We start from the raw sequence: 20,677 nt of genomic DNA, 5'->3' as shown, positions 1-20,677 counted from the left end.
GCTGAACTACAGCTGAACTACTGCTGGACAAAGAACCTTATTTCTGATTCAACAACTATGTTGCAAGTAATTTTTAAAAAAGAGAAAGATGGAGAGAAACAGACACTATGAGCTCTAAGTTACAAGGCACTAAGGCAGAAACAGAATGATAGGTTGAGAACACCAAGCTTGTTTTGCTGAGTACCAGAGAAACCACAGATAAAGGAATGACTCACTTACAGCCCCTCACTAAGCATCATGCAGATGCAGGCACATTGAGGGACTAGAATGACATAGTGAGCTTTACACCACAAAGATGAAAACCTACCACAAGTTTCATAATGAATCCTGCCCATTTTGCAAATGTAACACATGACAAGGTATGAAGAACAGTCACACTTAAGGCAATGGCACCCTACTCCAGTACTCTTGCCTGGAAAATCCCATGGACGGAGGGCCTGGTGGGCTATAGTCCATGGGGTCGCTAAGAGTCGGACGGGACTGAGCGACTTCACTTTCACTTTCACTTTTCACTCTCATGCATTGGAGAAGGAAATGGCAACCCACTCTAGTGTTCTTGCCTGGAGAATCCCAGGGACGGGGTAGCCTCGTGGGCTATGGGGTTGCACAGAGTCAGACATGACTGAAGCGACTTAGCAGCAGCAGCACATTTGTATAGTGAACTCTTGAAACTAAAAATTTGCTTACCATCATTCATTCCTGGGCCCCCTACCCCTCTTGCTCCCTGCTTCCCAGATAAAATACCCCACTCAACTGCCTATCCAGGAAACATATCTTAACTTTGCTTCCTGTCTCTTTATTTGGCCACACTGCAATGAAGCCTTTACATTCTGGAAGAGACTATTGCCTCAGCATTTGGTCTTTCCATTGTGCAGTGGGCAAAAAAGCACTTGTTCTACTACAAAATCTTTTAAAGAGACATATTAACTAAATGCAATGTTTATAACTGACCTTGTTCCTGATTTTTTAAATATAAAAATAATTGTGACATTTGTGAGAAAGTTGGAAAAATTTAAACAATGGATCTTTTCTGATATTAAGGATTTAAGTTTTTCAAATAATAATGACATCATGGGTATCTTTAAAAAGAAGGTTATTGACTTTCAGAGAAACACACTGAAATATGTACAGATGAAGTAATACATTTTACGCTTGTACAGGAATGATAAGGGGAAGTAAGTAGGGTACAGAACACGAGATGGGCCAGGTGTCGATAACTGTTGATGATAGATAATGCTAAAGGATTTTATTATATTCTCCTATTTCTATATATGGTTAAAGGTTTCTATAATAAATAATTTAAAATAAATGTTCAAAGTGACATGATATAAAATATATAAGTAAAGTTTTTGAGACAAGAAGATACAACTGTGTTCCTTTAATTGTTGGGTGTTGGGTCATTTGCTAAGTGTTTTGAAACATTTAAAATCAGACAAGAACATAATATTTGAGGTTTTATGCCTTTAGTGCATGTTGTGTTGGCAGAGGTGTTTTCAGAGGGGTAGAATTTCTCTTGTATCAGTACTTCTAATGTTGTATAGGTTAAATTATAGTAAAAAGGCAACTATAAATAAGATGCAGTGCTTCTACTTTAATTAATAACACAACTTTATTATAGTAAGCCAAATTTATATTCCACCATCAAGAGGGGTTCTTTCATTACATCATTTTATGATGGATCATTAAAAATACCTTAATAGCCTTTTCATTACCCCTTAACATAATCAGTGAAAGATTTGAAGCTGGAAGATTTCAAGGCTGCATTGCTTTGAACTTCATTTGTAATTTTAGTAGAGCAAATAGACCCTAAATGTTTCTTAATGTGGATAAATTCATTTTATTTCCATTGAACATTTTATTTTGGTATACTAGTCAGCTGGGGCTGCCATTAAAAAAGAAAAACAAACAAACACACACCAACTGAATGACCTAAATAGTAGACATTTATTTTCCCACATTGTGAAGGTTGGAAGTCTGGAATCATGATGCTGGCAGGGTTAGTTTCTCCTAAGGCCTCTGTCCTTCACTCACAGATACAGGCCTTCTCTTTGTGTCCTCACAAGGCCTTTGTGTATATCTCTGGGATCTCTTCCTCTTGTTGTAATGACATCAGTCATTGGATTAGGGCATTTATGGCCACATTTAATCTTAATTACCTTCTTAAAGGCCCTATCTCCAAATATAGTCATCCTGGGAATTAGAGCTTCAATATATGAATTCAGGGAATACTGTTGGGTTCAGAGTACAGGGGGATTCTTTACCACTGAGCCACCCGGGAATCAGAAAATACCTCTGTCAATATAATATACACTAAAAGCATGAAGCTTCAAATATTACAGTTTTGTATGATTTTAAATGATTCAAAACACTTAGCAAATGACCCACCAATTAAAGGAACACTGCTGCTGCTGCTGCTAAGTCGCTTCAGTCGTGTCCGACTCTGTGCGACCCCATAGACGGCAGCCCACCAGACTCCTCTGTCCCTGGGATTCTCCAGGCAAGAATACTGGAGGGGGTTACCATTTCCTTCTCCTAAAGGAACAAGCTGTGTCTTATCTCAAAAACTTTATATATCTTAATATCGTGTTGCTTTGCATATTTATTTTAAATAATTTATTGTAGAAAAATTTAACCATATGTAGAAATAGAAGAATATAATAAAATCCTTCACCATTACCCATCATTGGCAGTTATTAACACCTGGTCCATCTTGTGGTATATTCCCTACCTACTTCCCCTTATCATCTCTGAGCAGATATAAGATGCAAAATTAAAATGTAAGATTAGGTGTCTCTTAATAATTCAGGAGGATGACTGGGCAAAAGTTCATTTTTCACATAAGAAAAACATTTCCAAAGAATATCATGACTTTCAAAAGGTCCACCTGCTGAAAGTTCAGTAACTGGACAACTGCCCATTTGCTGAGATCCAAGTTCTCCAGCATCTATTTTCAGCCTGCCCTCTACACAGCTTTTTAGCCCCCTGGACCCTCACTTCCAATTTTGGGAACTAATTCCTCACATCCGGTGGCACACTTCTTTTGTTTGTTTTTAATACACAGATTTGTTGTCAAAAAGATTTAAAAGTTACAAATAGCAAACAAACACATGAAAAGATGCTTCACATTATATATCATTAGAGAAATGCAAACGAAAACAGCAATGAAATACCACTACACACCTAGAAAAATGGGTGAAATCCAGAACTGACAACACCAGATGCTGGTGAAGTATGGAGCATCGAGTTCTCATTCATTTCTGGTGGAAATGAAAAATGATAGGCATTTTGGAAGACAGTTTGGTGGCATTTAATGAAACTAAACATACTCTTACCATAGAATTCCAGCAAATTCACTCCTTGGTATTTACCTGAAAGAACTGAAACTGTATACCCACACAAAAACCTGCATATGGATATTTACTGCAGCTTTATTCACAAATGCCAAAATTTGGAAGTGACCATGATGCCCATCAGTAGGAGAATAGATAAATAAATGGTGGTGCATCCAGACAATGAAATATTATTTATCACTAAAAAGAAATAGCTATCAAGTTAAAAGACATGGAGGAAACTTAAATGCATAATACTAAGTGAAAGAAGCTAATCCCAAAATTTTACATACTGTATGATTCTAATTAGATGATATTCAGAAAAAAGACAAAATTATAGATATTTTCAGTGGTTGCCAGGAATTAAGGGGAAAGGATATGTGTGTAGGTAAAGCAGGGCTTTAGGGCAGTGCAGATGCCCTGTATGATACCATAATTATGTATATATTTCATTATTTAGATACATTTGCCAAAGCTCATAGAATGCACAACACCAAGAATGAATTTTAATGTAAGCTTTAAACTTCAGGTACATGCATGCATGCTGTCACTTCAGTCATGTCCAACTCTTTGGGACCCTACGGACTGTAGCCCACCAGGCTTCTCTGTCCATGGGATTCTCCAGGCAAGAATACTGGAATGAGTTGCCATGCCCTCCTCCAGGGGATCTTCCTGACCCAGGGATAGAACCCTGGTCTCTTATGTTTCCTGCATTGGCAGGCGGGTTTTTAATCTGCCACCTGGGAACTTCAGGTAATTATGATATATCACTGTGAGTACATCAGTTGTAACAGATTTACCATGGTGGTGAGGGGTGTTGATAATGGGGAAGCTATGCATGCATGGGGACACAGAATATGGGAAATCTCCATACATTCTGTTCTAAAAAAATATGCTCTATTTTTAAAGCATAATAAAATTTTGAAAGTTTTCAAAGTTTGAATCCCATTGCTTTTACTTACCATGTGATTTTGAATGAATTAATATCTATGAAGTCCAGCATGTATACCTGTCTATAAAATGGAATATCAAAAGTATATGACTTTCAAAACGATTAAGGATAATTTAAAATATATATATATAAGAATTTTACAAAATGCTTTCATGGAACAACAGACTGGTTCCAAATAGGGAAAGGAGTACGTCAAGGCTGTATATTGTCACCCTGCTTATTTAACTTATATGCAGAGTACATCATGAGAAATGCTGGGCTGGAAGAAGCACAAGCTGGAATCAAGATTGCCGGGAGAAATATCAATAACCTCAGAGATGCAGATGACACCACCCTTATGGCAGAAAGTGAAGAGGAACTACAAAGCCTCTTGATGAAAGTGAAAGAGGAGAGTGAAAAAGTTGGCTTAAAGCTCAACATTCAGAAAACAAAGATCATGGCATCTGGTCCCATCACTTCATGGGAAATAGATGGGGAAACAGTGGAAACAGTGTCAAACTTTATTTTTCTGGGCTCCAAAATCACTACAGATGGTGACTGCAGCCATGAAATTAAAAGGCGCTCTCTCCTTGGAAGGAAAGTTATGACCAACCTAGATAGCATATTCAAAAGCAGAGACATTACTTTGCCCACAAAGGTCTGTCTAGTCAAGGCTATGGTTTTTCCTGTGGTCATGTATGGATGTGAGAGTTGGACTGTGAAGAAGGCTGAGCCCCGAAGAATTGATGCTTTTGAACTGTGGTGTTGGAGAAGACTCTTGAGAGTCCCTTGGACTGCAAGGAGATCCAACCAGTCCATTCTGAAGGAGATCAGCCCTGGGATTTCTTTGGAAGGAATGATGCTAAAGCTGAAACTCCAGTACTTTGGCCACCTCATATGAAGAGTTGACTCATTGGAAAAGACTCTGATGCTGGGAGGGATTGGGGGCAGGAGGAGAAGGGGACGACAGAGGATGAGATGGCTGGATGGCATCACTGACTCAATGGACCTGAATCTGGGTGAACTCTGGTAGCTGGTGATGGACAGGGAGGCTTGGCGTGCTGTGGTTCATGGGGTTGCAAAGAGTCGGACACAACTGAGTGACTGAACTGAACTGAACTTCAGGTACATATTTGTACTAAATTGATGGGAGGCTTTCAGCTGGGACGTAAGTGAGAAACAAAAGGTGCAGCTAGGAGGCCATTTATTCCTTTACAGTACTTCTATAAGGGGATCATAGAAATACTGATTTCCATTGATTACTTTATAGATTCCCAAGATCTCAACATGAGATTTAGTCTATAATGTTAGCATAATTTTAAAAATCATTCTTCTCATGAGGCAATACATATTCATGGTATACATTTCAAACTTAGCTAAATGATATATGGTGAAAATAAATCCCCCTACTCCTTTCTTCAACCCCAAAAATCTATATTCAATATAGATAATCTAGTTTTATTAGTAAGAACTCTGGTGATTTTTTTTTGCACTTAAAAATAAAAGATTTGCCAGAGCAATGTTTTAGTACCTTTACATTCTTTCCCCCTAATTTTCAAAACATCATTTCTAATAAACTCATATTTCCACTGTATAGATGAAACTGATGCTGAAAATGATTAAGAAGCTGCTCAGAACCGTGAGCTAGGATTTATCCCATGTCCTTGTGGTTGTGATTCCAAAACCAAAGGTTTTAAATTTGACTAATCAGCTTTATTAAGCTGAGTCCTAGAGTAAGGATTTATTTATTCTCTTACCTAAAATAATATTTTCTGATCTCTATGAAGTTTTACTTTGATTTTCTTTGTTCCCTACACCCATTTTTCTCCCATACCCCCTCCCTAAACCTCCTAAGAATTGTCATTTTCTAGGATTTCAGGATGAGACTCTCTATACAATCCCATTTTAAACTTTTTTCTAACTTTAGAAATGTGGCAATGAGAATTTTAGACAGCTTTTCTTCAGATTCAATTTTGATCATATATAAAACTCTTTCAGCCTTCTCAGGTCCTTTTATGAACAGGCTCAGAAATAAGGCACCTTAAGTTTGATGAATTTCAAGTCTCACAAAATGCACTGCTCACTGTCAAGTATATTCATTCATAGCCATTCTCTTTCTACACCTCAAAGTCAAGAAACGTATTTTTATAAAAGAATTTCCCAAACTACCACTGCTAATTCCATATGAATTCAGTGAGGAGATAAGAGAAATACCCAAAGGAAGCACCATTTGCTCATGTTCAATCAAAATAAAATATCAAGTCATATTTGTTTCCCTTACTATTAAACACAGTTATTTTTAAAAAAATCTAAGAGCTAATATGTGATTTCAGAAGTTCCTATTTTTGAAATAACTAACACTAACTAGTGTGTCCTAAGATGATGTGGTATAATGGGAAGCACAGTAGCTGGATGAGCTGCACCTCTCACTAATGGACGATTTTAGGGATCCATTCACTAGTCTTCAAATTCAGCTTCCATAAAATCATCTTAATATCTACTGGGGCTATAAGAACCTTCAGTGATATGTATTAAATGTTTTATAAACTGTAAAGAACATAAAGTGGAGGATGTATTATCTCTGAAAAAAAGGTATGTTTTCTGGTAAGAGAGTTTTGTCGCAAAATCTCATTCCTTGTTCACAGCATTTAAAAAGCTACACAAATATTTTAAATCAGTTCCAAATTTGGCTACACAAATATTTTAAATCAGTTCCAATATGAATTTTATCCTTGGCAGGGAAGATGGAAGGTAATCCCACACAGAGTAATGCAAGTTCCAGGAACAAAGACTCTGTGAATTTTAGCATCATCATCTAGAGTACTATAAGTAGAGTGGTAAAACTCAAAGAAGCCTTTTCAGAAGGGAAATGGAGAATACGAGATGTAAAGTTTCATGTCCAAAGTAACAAAAAATAATCAACTAAATACTACAATATAAAATAAAGATTTGTTTAAAGTAACAAAAATCATTATTGGTGAAAACTCTACAACCCAGAATCCAAGGCTGCCAGGTCACGCTTTTCTTTTTCTTAACATTTATGTGTATTATCTGTAAAGCTCTCATGCTCGAGTCTCAGCTAGTGGGTAGCTCAGCAGTGGAACCATGTGGGAACAGATAGTTCTGACCAGACTACCTCAGTTCATACCATGCATGTAATTCTCAAGACTAGTTCTGGTGCTAATCAGTCTTCTGAGATTTTCAGCCTGGCAACAGATGCATCAGCAATTTGTATCTATAAATAATACATATCCAAGTGGAACCTGATAACTTTTTTTTCAAATTATTAATTATGTTTGGCTGTGTTGCTGAGCAGGCTTTTCTCTAGTTGCCGTGTGCAGGCTTCTCCCTGTGGCTTCTCTTGTTGCAGAGCAAGGGATCTAGATGTGTAGGGTTTGGTAGTTATAGCACATGGGCTCAGTAGTTGCAGCTCCCAGGCTCTAGAGCACAGGCTCAATAGTTGTGGCATCTGGGCTTGATTGCTCCACAGTATGTGATATCTTCCTGGATCAGGGATTGGACCCTCATCCATGCAGGTGGATTTTTCACCATTGAGCCACTAGGGAAGACACTGATCACTTTTTATTGCTACTACCTTTAACATTTTTGATGTATTTTTGTTGTGTTGTTGTTAATTGCTACTTTGAAGGCAAATATAATCCCCTGGAGAAGGGAATGGGCACCCATTCCACTATTCTTCCACACAGAATACTATGGACAAAGGAGCCTAGTGGCTTGCAGCCCATGGAGTCGCAAAGAGTTAAGACACAACTGAATGAGTAATACTTACTTACTGACAAAGAATAAAACTTTTCAATAAAAAATTTTAGAAAACCAATATCAGGCCCAAAGATAATGCTGATTCATTGAGTGAGTGCTAAATTGGACAGTTAATGAATATGGAATTAATAAAGCTTTATAAGATAAATAGTTCCTGCCTCTTTTCTAAAGATAAATGAAAGTGCATTAGGCTTAGCTGAAGTCTCGAAATCAAAGAAAAGTGCAAATATAAACATATTTCTTTTTGTAAGAGATCTACTCCTAGCATGTGTAAGTTACTATTTTATTAATCTAACATTTCTAAATTAAAGTGGCTTGATATTCACATTTCAAAAGTTGAAGAGTCATTTATTGTTGATAATTATTGCTAAAAATATCTTATTTATAAATTCTGAGTTTTTCTCTTAACTTGATAAAGTCTGGTAGCTTTATTTATTTTTCAATCTAGACAGACAAGCCTACTTGAGATAAAGCATTTTTGTCACTGGTATATTTACTCAAGGTACTGTAGGTCGGTTGTCAGTATGACAAGAGATAGTGAAAACAATTTTGGCATTCATCTTCATATTGCATAAACACCAAGAGAACTGAAACTGGGAAGCTGTAATTTAGACAAGCTGACCAGCAGTTACCAATTGCTAAGAATTAAAATTCAATTGTCATACGTTGAACCACAGGAAAGAAGTTCTCAGAAAATTTGACAATACCCTTAGAGCTCATCTTAACTTTCCCTCAAACTTTGTATTGTGGATAAATCCTTTAGTATTTTGGAGCTTCTAATGTGTAAAATGAGGAGGTTGTACACATGGGTCCCTACAAAGCCCCTTTTAAAATTTTATTTGAATACATTAAAAACTAACTTTAGATTTACATAACTTCAGGAATAGTACAAGAGTTTTCCTGTATCTCTCATGCAGCTTCTTCTAATGTTATTTTATACAACTATAGTAAAATAATGAAGAATAAGAAATTAATGTTGATGCAATATTATTAACTAAACTACAGAGCTTATTTGAATTTCACAAACTTTCCATTAATGTCATTTTTCTTTTGTAGCATCCTGTACAAGATTTCACATTATATTTAGTTGTCATTTATATTTGTTATACAATCTATGGCAGTTCCTTAGCTTTTCTTGTCTTTTATGCTTATGATACTTTTGAAGAATATTCATCAACAATGTTAGAGAATGCCCTTAATATGGGGATCATCTGATGTTTTCTCATGGTTAGACTGAAGTTGTACATTATTGTCAAAAATAACACATGCATAATGTTGTACCTTTCTTGGTACTTCACATCAAGGGACTCGTGACGTCTCTATGTCTTATTCCTGGTGATGTTTACTTGGATCACTTGGTTAAGATGGTGTCTGCTAAAGTTATCATTCTTCTCTTCGCAGTTGATAAATACCTTGGGAGACACACTTGAGGTTATGCAAATTTTTTTCTCCTCAAACCTTTTCCCAAAATTTCTCTATTCATCAATGGATTTTTGTCTGTAACAAATTATGACCGAAGGTAGTGCCTAACAACAGTCCTTTATTTCCCTTGTTTCTTCTATGTTTTCATTAGAATTCTACTATAGGAAAGGCTTGTCATGTTTCCATAATTTATTAGTTAATCTGATTATTTATTTAAGTCAGTAAGGATCCATGAAAATGTATTTTAGCCCAGGAGTTATATTCCAATACTATTATTATTTTATTCTTTTGAAAAAGTTATTCTAGTTCTGCCTAGGGTTCCCTAGGGTGACTCTGTGTTGTTTTTGTTGTTGTCTTCTCTCTTTGCAAAACTCTTTACTTTCTGGAACCAGAAGAAGTTTCAGATTCTTCTGGGTCCTAGGTGACCTAATTGTGATCAGAATATCATGGCTTCTAGGCCATACTAACAGACAGAATAAGAAAATGTGTTTGTGTACTAACACCTGCATGGGTGAACAAACACACTCCATGTCTATTGTTCTATTTATTAATCTATCAAAAACCAGTTTATACAGATAGCTCAAACCAAATCCAACACTGCATAGTTCATTCTAGCCTTCCTTCTTTCCTTATTTGTAAGTTCTTTCTTTGAAAATGAGAAATGTGAGACCTGGCTCTCATTTTATCAACACTATTTTTCATATTTGTCAGTTTCAGTACACACATAAAATAGTTTCAGAATTGCTAAGTCATACCCCTACAAAAAACAATTTTCCTAACCAGAGTTTATTTCATCTTTGTATGTGTCAGTTGTTCAGTTGTGTCCAAATCTTTGCAACCCCATGGACTGTAGCCGACCAGGCTACTCTGTCCATGGGATTCTCCAGGCAAGAGTACTGCACTGGGTAACCATTCCCTTCTCCAGGGGACTTTCTCTACCCAGGAATCGAATCCCAGTCTCCTGCATTGCAGACAGATTCTTTACCATCTGAGGCACCAGGGAAGCCCCTATTTTGTCTTTATCTTACAGTATTTCCCACAGTTTCTTATATTAGTTCTTGACTTCTCCACCTTTTTCAGGGTGGGATATGTTATTCACTTGTGATGCAGTTAGGTTTACTTGCTGGTATTTGTAGTAAATTTTTGCTTCCCATCACATCATGGTTGGTTTAAAATGTCTATTTTTGGGCATATGTGAATACCCTCAGGGCATTTTAAAATTATTATCATTTCCCCAAAACATTGATGTTTTAAATTGCTATTTATGAAAAAATTCAATCTATTAAGTGGTCATTTCCCAGTTTATTTTTGTTTTAATGAAAGTCACATATAATTACAAAGAGAGTTTCCAATGGTATCTCTAAGTAGATTTAAATTCTGACCAAAAGAAGAAAAATATTAACAACCAGCTATCTCATACACTGTTATAATTTCTCATATTTATAATTGTCATGCATATTTTATGACTGTAATTAAAATGCATAATTTTGATTGTTTATTAAGAGACACATTTCAAAAAGTTGACTTTACTCCTTCCACAGGCACATAGACTACAACACTCAACTAAATGATTTCTAAGATTTTATACTTGTTTTTGGACTCAAGATCTGATGACAGAGGGCCTGATGAACTATTGACAGAAGCTCATGACATCATACAGGAGGCATGATAAAGATCATCTCCAAGAAAAGGAAATGAAAAAAGCCAAAATGGTTGTCTGAGGAGGTCTTACAAATAGCTGAGAAAAGAAGAGAAGCTAAAGGCAAGACAAAATGAAAAATATACCCATCTGAATGCTGAGTTCCAAAGAATAGCAAGGAGAGATAAGAATGCCTTCCTCAGTGATCAAGGCAAAGAAATAGAGGAAAACAATAGAATGGAAAAGACTAGAGATCTCTTCAAGAAAATTAGAGACGTAAAGGGAAGATACAGGGCTTACCTGATATCTCTGTTGGTAAAGAATCCACCTGCAATTCAGGAGACCCCAGTTCTATTCCTGAGTTGGGAAGACCTGCTGGAGAAGGGATAGGTTACCCACTCCAATATTCTTGTGCTTCCCTTGTGGCTCAGCTGGTAAAGAATCTGTCTGCAATCCCAGAGACCTGGGTTTGATTCCTGGGTTGGGAAATCCCCTGGAGAAGGAAAGGCTACCCACTCCAGTATACTTGCCTAGAGAATCCCATGGACTATACAGTTCATGGGATCACAACGAGTTGGACATAACTGAGTAACTTTCACAAGGGAAGATTTCATGTAAAGATAGGCACATTTAAGGACAGAAACCATATGGACCTAACAGAAGCAGAAGATAATAAGAAGAGGTGGCAAGAATACACAGAAGAAATGTACAAAAACGATCTTCATGACCCAGATAACCATGATGGTGTGATCACACCTAGAGCCAGACATCCTGGAATGTGAAGTCAAATGGGCCTTAGGAAGCATCACTACGAACAAAGCTAGTGGAGGTGATGGAATTCCAGCTATGCTATTTCAAATCCTAAAAGATGATGCTGTGAAAGTGCTGCATTCAATATGCCAGGAAATTCGGAAAACTCAACAGTGACCACAGGACTGGAAAAGGTCAATTTTCATTCCAATCCCAACAGGGCAATGCCAAAAACTCTTCTAACTACCATACAATTGCACTCATCTCACATGCTAGCAAATTCATGCTCAAAATTCTCCAAGCCAGGCTTCAACAGTACATGAACTGAGAACTTCCAGATATTCAAGCTGGATTTAGAAAAGCCAGAGGAACCAGAGATCAAATTGCCAACATATGTTGGATCATTGAAAAAGCAAGAGTTCCAGAAAAATCTACTTCTGCTTTATTGACTATGCAGAAGTCTTTGTCTGTGTGGATCACAACAAACTGTGGAAAATTCTTCAAGAGATGGGGATACCAGACCACCTGACCTGCCTCCTGAGAAATCTGTATGCAGGTCAAGAAACAACAGTCAGAACTGGACATGGAACATGGACTAGTTCAAAATTGGGAAAGGCATATGTCAAGGCTGTATATTGTCACCCTGCTTATTTAACTTTTATGCAGAGTACATCATGAGAAATGATGGGCTGGATGAAGCACAATCTGGAATCAAGTTTGCTGGGAGAAATATCAATAACCTCAGATATGCTGATAATGCCACCTTTATGGCAGAAAGCTATGAAGATCTAAACAGCCTCTTGATGAAAGTGAAAAAGGAGAGTGAAAAAGCTGGATTTTTCACTGAACATTCAAAAACCTAAGATCATGGCATGCGGTCCCATCATTTCATGGCAAATAGATGGGGAAACAATGGAAACAGTGACAGACTTTATTTTTTGGGCTCCAAAATCACTGCAGATGGTTACTGCAGCCATGAAATTAAAAGACACTTGCTCCTTGGAAGGAAAGCTATGACCAGCCTAGACAGCATATTACAAAGCAAAGACATTACTTTGCCGACAAAGGTCTGTCTAGCCAAAGTTTTGGTTTTTCCAGTAGTCATGTATAGATGTGAGAGTTGGACTTTAAAGAAAGCTGAGCACTGAAGAATTGATGCTTTTGAACTGTGGTGTTGGAAAAGACTCTTGAGATTCCCTTGGACTGCAAGGAGATCCAACCAGTCAATCCTTAAGGAAATCAGTCCTGAATACTCATTGGAAGGACTGATGCTGAAGCTGAAGCTCCAATACTTTGGTCACCTTATACAAAAAGCTGACTCATTAGAAAAGACCTTGATGCTGGGAAAGATTGCAGGCAGGAGGAGAAGAGGATGACAGAGGATGAGTCGGTTAGATGACATCATGGACTTGATGGACATGAGTCTTAGCATGCTCCAGGAGTTGGTGAAGGACAGGGAAGCCTGGCATGCTGCACTATGGGGTTGCAAAGAGTTGGACACGACTGAACAACTGAACTCTGACTCAATCCTGAGTCAGAAGAAGAGGTCTAATTTTCTGCACCACACCTGACCACAAAACGCCTCTCAAGGGACAGATAGGGACAGGAGGAATACATGTAATGACTCACTGAACTAATAAATTCTGGTAATTGTACCCCATTTTGTGATCTGTCAAAGGTCAAAGTTGATTAAAGCAGATCATAAAATTAGAAACTTTTTTTTTTCTGATACCAGTTTCAATTTTATATTCTGGTATGTGGAATGGAAATCACATGATTCAAGTTATATAATATCTACTGTTACATATTAAACTCTTAAGGTTAGAATTCACCAGATTTAACAATATGAAGAGACTTGTATAAGGAAGTTGATGAGTTTGATAAGAAATTCTCTAAAAAAATGATTCATGTGTTGGCCGTTATTCTTAAGCAGAATATGCTCCAAAATAATTCATTTCCACTCCATATTTTTAATATTGTGTGTAGTTTCCTTTCCTATCTTTATTTGAATTTTACATGTTAATATTAGTCATGGGAAAGTAATATAAAGCAAACACATTATCTTGATTGATGGCTGGAGATTGACAAGTCTCATTGTCAGTTTGGTAGAACTGCACAGGTATCCTAGCTCAGGCTTCAAAATTTCCCTCAGAGATCTTGTGGTAATTAACAGTGAAGTGTAATATCTTTTCATAACTGTGATTTTGTTGAATCCAGGTGACTCTAAGGTGCCAATTAAGTTGAGAACTGTGCCGAATCCAAGCCCTGGCATTTTAGCTGTCACATGCCATTAGAGAACACTTAGCCAGTGGACACAGTGATGTCATTCTGGAGCATTCTCAGTTGGCACACTAAGCTAGCAGTGATTTCAGCAGGTTTTCTGATAGTATAAGGTCATGATATTCCTAACAATACTGAAAACAAAAGTACTCCTAGAAAAGATAAGTTACCTCAACTTATCTTGAGAATTGTGTCCTATAGGAGAACATTAGCAGAATTTGAACTTAAGCAGAAATAATTCAGGAAATATTTCCACTGAAATTCTAAGCCCCACAACCATTTTTGTTTTCTTTGAGTTTAGGTACTCTGTACTGTTTCAAATATAGATTTTAAATGAGTAAAATGTCTGACTTTCTTTAAAGCTTATATGTGTATATATATATGTTTCATACAAGTGTATATGTTTCATATACATATATTTTTTTCCAGAGAGAGGGAAAGTACTTGCAAAGCTCAAAAAATAATAATAGTTACGTAAAATTTTCACTTGCCCTGATTTACCATAATTTCTAAATAATATCTAATGAATAATGAAAGTTGCTCAGTTGTGTCTGACTCTTTGCAACCCCATGGACTATACAGTTCATGGAATTCTCCAGGCCAGAATACTGGAGTGCGTAGCCTTTCCATTCTCCAGGGGATCTTCCCAAACCAGGGATAGAACCCAGGTCTCCTGGATTGCGGACAGATTCTTTAACAGTTGGGCCACAAGGGAAGTGCTGCTGCTAAGTCACTTCAGTCGTGTCCAACTCTGTGCGACCCCATAAATGGCAGCCCACCAGGCTGCCTCGTCCCTGGGATTCTCCAGGCAAGAACACTGGAGTAGGTTGCCATTTCTTTCTCCAATGCATGAAAGTGAAAAGTGAAAGTGAAATGGCTCAGTTGTATCAGACTCTTAGCGACCCCATGGATTGCAGCCTACCAGGCTCCTCCGTCCATGGGATTTTCCAGGCAAGAGTACTGGAGTGGGGTGCCATTGCCTTCTCCGGAAGGAAGCGCTAGTATCCATTATTTCCCAGCTTTCTAATATATCTATTGTTAGTCATAATGAGGTCATTGATTCAGAGATACATGATTATAGTGTTGACACTAAGAAGTATTTTTTTCTTCTATTTATGTAAAACAGTTCAAATAGCATTTTAGCATTAGAAAGGAAGATATTAAAAGACTTTTGTGCTTACATATTCACAATAATATCATTTTCTCTATTTTCTCACTGAAAGGATGATAACACTAAGCTTTTAGTAACTAATAAAGTCCCTTACATTAACACAGCCACCTATAATTACATTCTAATGTGATCTGTTTTAGGTCTTACCATCTCCCATACTCTGATACAAGTTCAGAGAATTTTTCTTCCTTTACAAATGAATTTAAACAGTTTCCATATTGGATTTCTACTACTTTTTTGAGTTTTGTTTGCAACTGCAAATTTCTCACCCTGAGTCGCATTCACATACTCATTTAGTTTTCTATAAAATTTCTGAGATTTTAATTCTGGAAAGTATTACTCTGAAGATGATTCACATCAAGGGCCACATGTTTCTAACTTGAAATCTCAACAATAAAATCTCTAAAAGGACTACTTAGCTCAGAACTTGGCATCTCAATACTATTCTCCAATAAAATGAACTCAGCCTCCCTGGAAAATGACTGATGTCAGAGCTGGGACACAGAAATGCACAACATGACCCTGGAAAATCTTGAGTAGGCAATAAATAAGGACATACACAGAAAACAATGGGGCACAAGTTGAAAGCAAACAGGCTCCAACTCAAAGGAGCTGCCAATGGCTAAATCGAGCACATATTTAGCAATAAAATAAACGATGATAATACTAGATTACAAGAAACAGAACAAGATAAATGTGCAGTAATCCATATTACTATAAATGAATGAATGAATAAACAGCTCACTACATAAACACAGGAGGAAAATGTCTCTTTGTTTATCTGGAATTCCAATTAACAAATGCAGGAAGATAAACAAAACAGAAATTGACCATTAGAAAATACCACAATAATATTTGTAGCAGCCAAGAACTATCTATGGATGCTAAAATCAGTGAATAGGAATATTATGAGAAACAGGACATTTATACAGTCTTAAAGTATCTCTTTAGGAGAGACTTGTTAATTACAAAACAAGAATCATAACTTTGCAGTGGAGAAAACTGGTTAATACCACCTTAAACATGGGATCAAAGTTAAGACTACCAGCAATAAGAAATATTTACCTTGTGCTCTTCCTAAAATTATCTAGTGGAGGTGATGGAATTCCAGTTGCGCTATTTCAAATCCTGAAAGATGATGCTGTGAAAGTACTGCACTCAATATGCCAGCAAATTTGGAAAACTCAGCAGTGGCCACAGGACTGGAAAAGGTCAGTTTTTATTCCAATCCCAAAGAAAGACAATGCCAAAGAATGCTCAAACTATTGCACAATTGCACTCATTTCACACGCTAGTAAAGTAATACTTAAAATTCTCCAAGCCAGGCTTCAGCAATACATGAACCATGAACTTCCAGATGTTCAAGCTGGTTTTAGAAAATGCAGAGGAACCAGAGATCAAATGGCCAACATCTGTTGGATCATCAAAAAAGCAAGAGAGTTCTAGAAAAACATCTATTTCTGCTTTATTGACTATGCCAAAGCCTTTGACTGTGTGGATCACAATAAACAGTAGAAAATTCTTCAAGAGATGGGAATACCAGACCACCTGACCTTCCTCTTGAGAAACCTGTATGTAGGTCAGGAAGCAACAGTTAGAACTGGACAAGGAACAACAGACTGGTTCCAAATAGGAAAAGGAGTACATCAAGGCTGTATATTGTCACCCTGCTTATTTAACTTATATGCAGAGTACATCATGAGAAACGCTGGGCTGGAGGAAGCACAAGCTGGAATCAAGATTGTTGGGAGAAATATCAATAACCTCAGAAATGCAGATGACACCACCCTTATGGTAAAAAGTGAAGAAGAACTAAAGAGCCTCTTGATGACAGTGAAAGAGGAGAGTGAAAAAGCTGGGTTAAAACACAGCATTCAGAAAACTAAGATGATGGCATCTGGTCCCATCACTTTATGGCTAATAGATGAGGAAACAGGGTCAGACTTTCTTTTTTGGGCTCCAAAATCACTGCAGATGATGACTGCAGCCATGAAATTAAAAGATGCTTACTCCTTGGAAGAAAAGTTATGGCCAACCTAGATAGCATATTGAAAAGCAGAGACATTACTTTGCCAACAAAGGTCCGTCTAGTCAAGGCTATGGTTTTTCAGTGGTCATGTATGGATGTGAGAGTTGGACTGTGAAGAAGGCTGAGCACCAAAGAATTGATGCTTTTGAACTGTGGTGTTGGAGAAGACTCTTGAGAGTCCCTTGGACTGCAAGGAGATCCAACCAGTCCATCCTAAAGGAGATCAGTCCTGGGTGTTCACTGGAAGGACTGATGTTGAAGCTGAAACTCCCATACTCTGGCCACCTGATGCGAAGAGCTGACTCATTTGAAAAGACCCTGATGCTGGGAAAGATTGAGGGCAGGAGGAGAAGGGGATGACAGAGGATGAGATGGTTGAATGGCATCACCAACTCAATGGACATGGGTTTGGGTGGACTCCAGGAGTTGGTGATGGACAGGGAGGCCTGGCATGCTGTGGTTCATGGGGTTGCAAAGAGTCAGACATGACTAAACGACTGAACCGAACTGAAAATTATATACGGAGAAGGTATAACATTTCTGTGGCGTTCTTGCCAAAAATATATAACTTCAGCCTATTCATGACAAAGTATTGCACAAACCCAAACTGAGAGGTAATCTACAAATAATTGGCTTATACTCTTCAAAAGTGGCAAGGCAAGGCTATGAAAGACAAAATAAAAAAGACTGAAGAAATGAAGAACTCTCTAGAATGAAGGAAAGTAAGAGATCATGACAGTTAAACAGAATGTGAGATCCAGGATTGGATTCTGAATCATAAAAAGCACAATAGTGGGGAAAATGACAATATTGACACAAGATCAATAGATTACTTAAGACGATTGCATCAAGGTTAATTTCTCCTTTTGATAGTTTTAAATAGTTTCTAAGATAGTAACATTAGGGAAAGCTGGGTGAACAAATATTATTCAAAACAAGAATTTTTAAAAAGGTCTGCTTAAGATGACTTCTTTCCCAAACTTCTAGAACTGAGATAGGATATAGGAAGATACCTTAAAAAAAAATAGATCCACTGAAAGCATCTTTTCAATCTCCAGTAATATAAAGAGAAACCTATAAAAAAGAAAACAAAATCTGAATTTTATTGATACATTGAAAAATAAAGTGAAAGTCAGTCAGTTGTGTTTAACTTTTTGCGACCTTATAGACTGTAGCCCACTGGGCCCCTCTGTCCATGGAATTCTCCAGGCAAGAACACTGGAATGGGGAGCCATTCCCTTTTCTAGGGGATAGTCCTGACCCAGGGAACAAACCCAGGTCTTCTACATTGCCGGCAGACTCTTTACTCTCTGAGCCACTAGGGAAGACCTTGTTCCCTATTTCTGAAATATTGCTTTAAGATAGTTCAATACAGTTTCTGGGAACCAGACTTTGAATCATTGCTCTGCAAATTGCTTATTTAGCTCCCTAGAGTAGGCTACAAGTCCATTGAGTCTCATGGTTCAGGGGACATTCTTATATTGCCTAATGGTGGATGCCCTTGCAGAGTGTCTCTCTCTCCTTGTGAGTATCTACATTTAGTCCCTGGAATATATTTGGATATAAAATGTTCCCCAAAGAAGAGATGCCATTAAAATATTTGTGGTCCCATGTCATATTAGCACTGGGCTTCATCTTATCATCCCAGCAATACATTTCAATATACTTTTTACGCATGTAGTTTTCTGAGTAAGATACATATCAAAAACTTCTAAAGCTAAGGGCAGAAATATCTCATAGAATTCTGTATTTAAATAAACTACATTTGTTGGCTTTCTTGTCAGGAATTACTAAAGAAGACATGTTCAGTAATAGTACACTCATCTCTGCTTTACATCCTTATCTCTTCCTAAAAACCAACTAATTCAAAAAGTACTTGCTAGAATAAACTATTTGATACCAATAGTGCCTGGTGGCTTGATTACTACAAACATATCTCAAATAGAATTCTGTTATAGCATTTTCATTAGGAAAAATTATTGATGTTTCCTGATGTCTCTACCTTTTTTCCTCCTTAAAGGATAATCTTTTATAAGATATATTCAGATAAATTCATTTATACACATATATATATTCATATATATACATGTATATATCATATGTCATAAATATCTTATATATTAAAGGAAACATATAGTCAGTCTTTTAAAAGACCCCCTATTTTGTTTAGGATAAAATTCAAACTATTTAGGAGCTTACAGCCTGTCTTTAACCTCTTTTATCTTACCTATTAGTAAACACCTACATAAAATTTATAATTTAACTTTCTTCATTTATAACTTACATAATTCCAATTACTTTTTTTTAATGGACACCTTTATACCAACTTCCCCCTTCTTTCATTTATGTATAATTGAGAAAAGCTCTAAAAGAACTAACTCTATGAAGACTGTGATGAATTCCAGTCCTAGGGATCATCCTTCTTTTTTAATTGCCTTTTTTTAATCTACTTCACTTTTAAAATATTGTGCTTAAAACTTTCAGCACATGATATTACATATATCATCTTAAATTTTTAAGTATGTAATCAGTAGTGTTAACTATGAGCACAACATGATACATCATACATCAGATCTCAAGAACAATTTTTTTTGTTTTGTTGCACGATTGAAATTCAATACTCATTGAACAGTAACTCCAAATTTCTCCTTCTCCTCAGTCTCTGACAACCACCATTCTCCTTCCTGTTTCTACGAGTTTACTATTTTAGATACCTCCTATAAGTGGGATCATGCAGTGTCTGCCCTTCAATGATCAGCTTAGTTCAAATAGCACAATGCCTTCAAGGTTCATCCATGTTGTAGCATATGACACTGAGAAGGCAATGGCACCCCACTCCAGTACTCTTGCCTGGAAAATCCATGGACGGAGGAGGCTGGTAGGCTGCAGTCCATGGGGTCGCTAAGAGTCGGACACGACTGAGCGACTTCACTTTCACTTTTTACTTTCATGCATTGGAGAAGGAAATGGCAACGCACTTCAGTATTCTTGCCTGGAGAATCCCAGGGACAGAGGAGCCTAATGGGCTGCTCTCTATGGGGTTGCACAGAGTCGGACACGACTGAAGTGACTTAGCAGCAGCAGCAGCAGCATATGACAGAATTTCCTATTTCCCTTATTCCTGAGTACTCTTTCATTGTATGTATATACCACTTTTCTTTATCCATTCATCCATCAATGTACATTTAGATATTACATCTCTTGGCTATAGCAAATAATGCTGCAATGAATATGGAAATCAAATACCTCTTTGAGGTCCTGATTTTAGTTCTTTTGAATAAATATCCAGAAGTGAGCATTTTACAGTCAATTGCTATCTTTTAATCAATATGATGACAGTTGTTTA

At 37.1% G+C, this 20,677-nt stretch overlaps 1 pseudogene; it reads right to left on the bottom strand.

Annotated features, from left to right (window-relative positions):
* Positions 1-1,612: 1,612 nt before the first annotated feature.
* LOC147363278 (proteasome maturation protein-like) overlaps positions 1,613-20,677 on the bottom strand; it is a 153,741-nt pseudogene continuing 134,676 nt past the window's right edge.

The sequence above is a fragment of the Bos grunniens genome, chromosome 11 (assembly GCF_055505025.1).
Source record: "Bos grunniens cultivar Pamir isolate PY7600 chromosome 11, Bosgru_T2T1.0, whole genome shotgun sequence".
In the NCBI taxonomy this organism is placed as follows: domain Eukaryota; kingdom Metazoa; phylum Chordata; class Mammalia; order Artiodactyla; family Bovidae; genus Bos; species Bos grunniens.
Note: the sequence above shows the minus strand (reverse complement) of the source record. Positions and strands in the feature narration are given on the sequence as shown.